The 8,074-nt window shown below is 40.7% G+C and overlaps 1 protein-coding gene across 1 annotated transcript in view; it reads left to right on the top strand.

Annotated features, from left to right (window-relative positions):
* Window positions 1-5,146: 5,146 nt before the first annotated feature.
* Cpq (carboxypeptidase Q) overlaps window positions 5,147-8,074 on the top strand; it is a 441,859-nt gene continuing 438,931 nt past the window's right edge. Inside the window, exon 1 of the mRNA XM_047566009.1 lies at window positions 5,147-5,296. The gene's annotated coding sequence lies outside the window, so the exon portion shown is untranslated. The remainder of the gene's footprint in view (window positions 5,297-8,074) is intronic.

Below are 8,074 nucleotides of genomic sequence, written 5' to 3'. Positions count from 1 at the left end.
TAATCATATAAAATATGTTTTCCTACTTTAGATTTTGATATTATAACAGAAGCATTTTCCATTATTTATCTGTGTGAACACACAGGTGGGATACTATACAGCAACAAGTGTGTTGTTTACTTGGTCATATCCTTGTTTGGGGATAGGTACCCAGGTGCTTCTTGACTTATGATGGGGTTACATGCCAATAAACTCATTATAAGTTGAAAATACTGTAAGTCAAAACTGCATTTAAGGCATCTAACCTATATTATACCATAGCTTAGCCTAGCCTACCTCAAATGTGCTCAGAATACTTTCATTAGCCTACATTTTGGAAAAAAATCACCAACGCAAGCCTATTTTATAATAAAATGTGGACTGTCTCATATACTTTATTGAATACCTGTAACCACAAAGCCTTGTTGGTTGTTGTCCCTCCTGATGGTATGTGGCTGGGTGGGATCTGCAATTTGCTGCCACTCTTGATATTGGGAGAGAATATTGGTCACATATTGCTAGACTGGGAAAGGTCAAAATTAAAAATTCAAAGTACAGATTTTACTGAATTAGTATTATTTTCACACTGTCATAAAGTTGAAAAACTGTCAAGTCAAATCAGCATGAGTTGGGGACCATCTGTACATGATGTATATTACAAATACATATATTTGTAAAATTAAAACTGTCAATATTAAGATTTTAAATTTGAAACCATATGCTAATGTTTTTATACCAGGAAAAACGACTTGTAAATCTAGTTCTTAATTGCTGCATATTTCACTATGTGGCTATATGAAGGCTATTAGGAACTGTCCTTGTATTATCACTGTTTTGCTATACTAAATTAACCTGCTATATTTATGATCATTTCTTTAGAATAGATTCATAGAAGAGCATTATTGGGTCAAGGAGTGTAACAAGGACAGCAAGCTGTTCAGCAAATCCTTGCTCTTTTTTCCTGGGCACACAACTAGATGACATTTCTCAGGTGCCTTTGCAGTGAAATGTACCTGCATGACTGAGTTCTAGCCAGAGCAATGTGAGCTACTGCCAGGCCTGCTCTACAAAACATTACAGGCAAGCTCTCTGTATTCTCTCCACTTTTGCTGGCTCAATGGACCTGTCCATTGAGAGTGACCTTGGACATTTCCATTGAATCTATCTAGCCAAATCTCCATTAATTTTCAGGTTCTGAATGATTATGTACAGCAGCACTCTCTTCTCCCCTGCTCTCTTTAACTCTCCTCCTCCCACACCATCTAAGACCTGAAACCGTTCAGGGAAATCATATCTACAAGAAATGAACTTATATTTTATTTGAGTCTTTATGCATTATTTGGGTTAATGTTTAAGTATTGTCTAATAAAATCACACATTTTAAACTCTCTTTATCTATTTTAACCTTTTTTTTAAACTACTATCTAGGAAGGTACTACTATGCATATTCCCATCTGAAATGTATGAAGGAGCCAACATCTTTGTCAGTATTAAAACTATATTTGCCACCTTGCATGGTAAGTTTTATCATCATTAAATCTGCCTTTTAAAATTTTCAAACTTAATGATCAGTTGACATTGAATATTTTTCTGTTCATTAATCTTTTGCTTTTCAAAAGTGACATTTTTCTAACAAAGTTGTAAAATTTTAAATATAGTTTTTTCAAATGTATTTTCATGCATTTCATGTTTTAATGTATGTGTTTATATACAATTTGAAGTTAATACTCTATTGACTCAAAAATTCAGGTTTCAATTTTGGTCAGTATTTTAGAGGACCCTCAAACTATCACTATCATTTAAAGGCATAAGCAGCATCTCATAACCGATGAGTCAAGAAACAAAAGAAAAAAGCTTAATTTGGTTCTGTGATTCTAGGAAAACTAAATAGATAACTGGATAATTGTAGAATAATACATTTAAAATAAACATCAAGCAATTCCTTTGAAATTCTGATGCTGGAAAACAGGGCCAACACCTGGAATATTCTGTATTTATTTGGTTTTAGATAGTGTGATTTGGCTGCAACCCACTTTAATCAGGAGCAGTATTATAATGATGTTAGCTCAACTCTTAGATTGGCTTTGACTTAGGAGACATATGTTACCATCTTGAGTTTCTTATGTGCACTAAATGCTTCATTCCAAACATAATAACTGCCCTGGCATGTTCTCAGCTAGGACTGGAGGAATGAATGGTGGCAACTAAGATTCTAGAAGTAAAACCCATTCCCCTAGGCTTTCTTTTACCTCTCTGTTCTCACATGGCTCTGCAGGTCACCTAATTCCCTGGCTATTCTGGTCAGTTCAGTCTCAATTATTATTAGGATTTATAAGTTTGTATTGAGTGCCTACGTAATGTGTTAGACCACTGTTCTAGGCACTGGGAATATAGTAGATAAGAGAGAAAAGTTTCAAAAATCCCTGTTCTTGATGAACTTGCAAACTGTATAAAATACACATAAGTATTATCACCTAGTATGCTGGAAAATGGTAGTGCTATGGAAAGAATAACTAGTAAATCAGGGGGAGGGGCATTGGCAGTGGTAGGGGTGGGGCAAGGGGCTGGTTGCAGTATTAATAGGTGGTAAGGGCCTTAGGGGGAAGATGAGACTTCAGCAAAATCTGGATGGAAGGGAACAGGAAAAACCGGCCAGGTAGGAACAGCCAGGGCACAGTTCCTAAGGTGGAGTGTGTAAGGAGTCACAGGAGAGAACATAGTATGATCAGAGTCAAGTGACTATGGTGAAGGGATAGGGAGGGAGTTAGATCATGCATTATCTTGTAGGCCACTATATACACTTTGGCTCTTACTCTGGGCAAAACAGAAAGTCACTGGAGGGTTTGAACAAATGACATGATTTGCCTCTCCTTAAAAAGATCTATTCCTATGAGGTATTGCCTACCCTGTAGGGTGGTTAATGAGGTCACAAAGCTCTTAGAACAGTAGCCCGATACAGTGGCACAAACCTATAATCCCAGCAACCTGGGAGGCTGAGACAGGAGGATCATAAAATCTAGGCCAGCCTCTACAATTTAGTGAAGCCCTAAGCAACTTAGTGAGACCCTGTCACAAAATAAAAAAATTAAAAAGGCAGGGAATGTGGCTCAGTGGTATCATAAGTGCTATGAATGTTTATTTGGTTACATAAATTAAAAAAAAATCTTTGATGAGATAATTCTGAATGTAGTGAGTGGTCTGTGACTTAGCAGAGCATACTGACAGAAACCAAAATTATAAGATGATGTGAAGTAAGCATGAAAGATAGTGGAAACACAAAGAATAAACCCCCCTTATAGTGGTTATTATGAGCAGAGTCCAGCACTTAAAGAATGTTCCAACTGGAGAGAGCAGATGAAGAGATACACAAATGTCACTGTATCCGAGGCTTAAAGGCTCTGAAACAGACATGAATGAAATGAATGAAAACTAATCAGGAAAAATATTATAGTGGAGGTATACGTAAGGAGTGATTCACTTCAACTTGCAACTGCGGAGGCTTCATAGAGAGGGGACCCAGCATGATGACTGATTAAATGTACTTCAGAATCAGGCCAGTTCAATTTGGAATACTGACTTTTCCTCTCTAATCCCCACTCTCTTCACTGGTAAAGTGGGAATAATAATGATGATGATATAGTAACACCTAGCTCATAGAACTGAAAAAAGTCATTGAATCCATCTAAAGTTTAGTGCAAAGCACTCAATAAAGGGGAAACTCTTATTATCATCACATTACGAAGTATCTGACAGAGGTAAAGAGAACAAGTCAGTGCCACCTAAATGCTAGCCTATGAACTGTTTTTTTATAGGCCCATGAAGCAGTATAGAAACTGAGAGTAAGCATTTAGAATTATTTTTAAATTAAAGAATAATTTACTTGTTGCAAACTTGTATTCTCATTCTAACAAAAAACCAGGGCTTGCAGTATTTTATGTCTTTATGTCACTTTTGCTAGGGTTTTTTGTATTTTACAAAAATAATAGCCATGAAAGACTGGATGCAATAAAAACTTGTTCTTTATTCAAGATAGTTTGAGAAAAAAGTAACTTAATGGGCTGATATGACATCTAGAAATGATCATGGAAAGGTTGACCAGGGCCATATTGTGAGGGTCCTTGAATGCATTACAGAGTTGATATTGTGTGGTGGGCAACTGGATTCATTAAAGTTTAGAGGGATTTTTAACTGAGATTTATAGGTATGTAGTGAAAGGACTTTGCACATTTTTTTGTGTTTAGTGAACATGTAATTTTTCTTTTTATTTATTTTGTGTGTGTATGTGTGTGTGTGTGTGTGTGTGTGTTTGGTTAAGAGGAGAGACTGGAACTGCTCAGTGTTTTACAAAGATAACTGTTTGTATTTGATAAGAGTTTGGCTAAACAAAAGAATTTAGATAATCAAAACATAAAACGTTGACAATACGTGAGCATGTACTTTGTGACCAGAAATGTGTGTGACTGTTGAGATAAGGTACACCGGTCATCAGATGAGTCAGCTCTCTTCTTGGTCATCCTTACATAATTAATGCAAAAAAAGAGAAAAGACTTTCAGATCTCCTAGGGTGGGTCATGTCCTCTCCCCTCCATCATCACTGGCTCTCTCCTGCAACCGGCAGAAAGGGGAAACAAAAGTTTAATAATCTCTTCCCCATGGGTGATGTTTGACAGCTCATAAAACATAGTTTTCGAGGACGGCTTGCCCTTAGCCATGCTCAGAGAAAGAAACAAAAACAACAACAAAAACAAAACAAAAATAGTTTTCCTTCCTTTCCCACCTGCACAGACTCCTGAAAGCACTCCACAGCAGTGCCAAGCCCTGTGCCTTCTGACGGCCCTGACGCAGGTCGGACCTGACTGAGGCCACAGCTTCAGGAAAGCACCAAGCCCAGAGCCCAGGCCCTGCACACCCAGGAGGTCTGAAGGCGACGCCCGCGCCTCTGTCGCCCCTGTGAGCAGCAGCTAGGCCAAGGGGTCCCGGCACTCCGGCTGTGACACCAGTTTTCCAACCGGAGCCAGAACCCAGAAGGTGGGGAACCATCCGGCCGACTGGTGGCCCCGAGGTCGTCAGACTCAGGGCGAGACCCCCAGGCGTTCTGGAGGTGGCGCCGGGTGCCCGCGCCCCGGCTCAGAGCCAGGCTTCCCGGTCCCGCCTCCCCGGCCAGGGCGAGGGGGAAGGAAGCCGGTCACGAGGCGTCGCGGCGCGGCAAGGTCTGGCCCGGGGTGTGGCCGCCGCCACGTCTGGTTCCGCTGCAAGCCTCCCCAGGGGCGCTTCCTCCGCCACCTCGTCGGCCTCCGCCGCCGAGCTCCCAGACCAGGTGCGTGCGCTGCGGTCCGGGCTGTGCCCGCGGGCGGCTGAGCCCAGGCCCTGGCTCCTCCCGGCGGGCGGGCCCGGGGAGGGGGACAGGCTTCCAGCACCTCTCATTCGCAGGAGCGACTGAGGGACGGGCCTAGGGAGCCACTGGGAGTCGGCCCTTTAGTGACACTGGAGGCCCGGGCGCTGGAAACTTGGAAGCCCCCGGACGTGGGGATGGAGGAGGATGCCGCGCTACAGCAGCCCTGCCCCACTGCGGCCTTGGTCCGCCGGGGCCCCAGGCCCCAGCCGCCAAACTTCCCTCGGCCCGCATTTGGAATATTCTTAGTTCCTTTGAACTGCCAAGGGGCTTTATCAGGGCGCTCTTGAGGTTCCTTTCACTCTTTACCTTGTACTTGTGCTTTTGGTGTGCGTGTCCAGTTTCCTCTCCTAGGACTCTATGATGCATGAGGTCCAAGCCCCACGCCTGGCTGGTCATGGACTTAGTGCTGCTTAGTAATGAAACAAACATCTACAGAGAACTGAATGAATTAACAAATTAGTGAATGACTACCTATGAAATAGGGCAGAATGAAGGAATATATGAATGGATACAAATACGTACCAAGTGGAGGCCGTGGATATGCAGGCTTCTAACTTGTATTTTCTGTTCGTTTTCCAAAGAGTTGTGTTAAGCGGTGCACTTTTGCAAATGGAGTCGTTCTGATTGTCATTACTTAAAAGGAATTCTATGCTCTTGTAAAGAAATATCACCAGACATCCCCTGATACATCCACTGTGGAGTTGGATAGACATGTTTGCTTAACACAAAATATACCTAAGCCCTTTCTTGGTTGTACTTAGTTTTCTTCTACATCGAAACTTTTGAAAAATTCTTGTCAACATGTTATTATTTAATGTATTTCTGGAAGATAAGTTTGAATTTAAGGTTGAATCACATGACTCAGACTTGTTTCAAGAACCAGGCATTTATTTCTCTTGGATTCAGGATTGTGAAGAATCTACTGTTTTCCTGAGACAGGTACTGGTTGTTCTGTGGGTGCCTGAAGAAGGCTGAATATGGCCCAGAGAGGAAAAGAGGGACATTTACATGTGTGTGAACATATAGCGCTTGACAACTGCTTTAACACAATTGTTCAACGAAGCAATGCTGTTTCTAGATCAGAGTTCCAGAAAAGCTGGGTGAGCTTGGATTTGTTACTTGATCTCTTTAGGTTTTAATTTCTTAATTTCCAAGATGAGGGAGCTCAGCTGGGTCTCCTTTGTGAGTTAAATTTTGGGGATTCTCTTTTATCAGGGCTAGAGGGTGTAGATTATTTCTTGGAGTTCTGCTAACTTCAGTGGTCTGCTTGGCATTCTGTAGAATCTTGTTACTTTCTTCTCTGCAAGTTACAGCTCATTTGCTTTCTTCTCAATATCTGCAATAAGAGGACTTGAGACCCTTGCTGGTGGGAAGAAATGAGGGTAAGGACTTTGTTCTACATTGTCACAGGCTTCCCATCATCCTGGTTCTAACTTATTTCCAATGCAACCCACACAGAAGATGCCATATATTTCGAGTTATCTAGGGAGTTGTGTCACTATTAATTTGCATGCATTTGAGATTAGTTATCATAGATCACATTTTAGAGCCGAAAGGACCTTGGAGATTTTTTAAAGGCACTTAAAAAGTCATTTTACATACATATTAAAATATTTTTGCATGCTACATTTAACAAACACAAAGTCCAAAAATAAAATTAATGTTACTTACTTTAGTTATCTCAAGTCTGTAGTGAGAAGTGGAGCAAATGTTTTGCTTGGTGAAAAAGACTGATTTTCTCAGGCTCTTTTCCCAAAGAGCCAGTTATGGGGTCATGTGTCATTCAGGCATGGAATGTCACAAAGATGATATTTATGGAGCACTGACCATGCAGTAGGCACTGTTAGATTTAATCTTTTTACATATATTGGCTCCTTTAATCCTTACTGTAAATTTAAGAGCCAAATACAATTGTAATCCCTATTTGACCTTCCTAAATAGGAACAGTGCTTGGAAAATGGAAAAATCAAGACTCAAAATACAAGCACATAGAGGCAGGATTTCTCCCAGTTACAGAGACAATCCCTGCTAGGAAAGCCTGTGTGTTTTGAAGAGTGTGGTCCAGAATGTATACATATTCTGGGTCCTGAGAGTAAGTGAATTTAGAATGGTAGTGAAAGATTGGAACGATTAAGACTGAATTATAGAGGAGTTGATCATTTCATTATTTTGAAAATGATTGACTTCCATTGAGATTCTAGCAGACTGTGATACTTTGACCTAGGTGCTCATGCATTTTAAATTTAAATTCATTCAGTCTTACCAATTTGGAGAGTATAAAGTGGGTGACATTGAGAGCTGTCATCTTGAGTGGCACTTGAGAGCTTAGAAGCATGAGTGCCAAGCACTGTTATTTCTTGGGCTAGCTTTGTGTCCTCGGGAAGCTGCTGTCTGGCAACTCCTCCATAAGGAGGACAGCCCCTGGTGCAGACAAAGCCCAATGCCTCCATTTTTGTAATCCAGGGACAAGAAAATAAGATGAGTTTCCAGGACCCTTAAAAATTGATTAACAAGATAAAAGGACAAAAAAAAACCCCAAAATAATTGGAAATAATTGTTACTACTATTATTATTATTATTGCTGTTATTTTGTCAAACAGGTTATACTCATGGAAGACAGAGACCAATTGTGTCTGCTTGGAAAACTGAGAGCTGATGCCAGTTTGATTTAGTTCAAGAGGCTGAAACTTTCTGCCCTAA

The sequence above is a fragment of the Sciurus carolinensis genome, chromosome 1 (assembly GCF_902686445.1).
Source record: "Sciurus carolinensis chromosome 1, mSciCar1.2, whole genome shotgun sequence".
In the NCBI taxonomy this organism is placed as follows: domain Eukaryota; kingdom Metazoa; phylum Chordata; class Mammalia; order Rodentia; family Sciuridae; genus Sciurus; species Sciurus carolinensis.
This window is presented reverse-complemented; position numbering and strand designations above follow the sequence as displayed.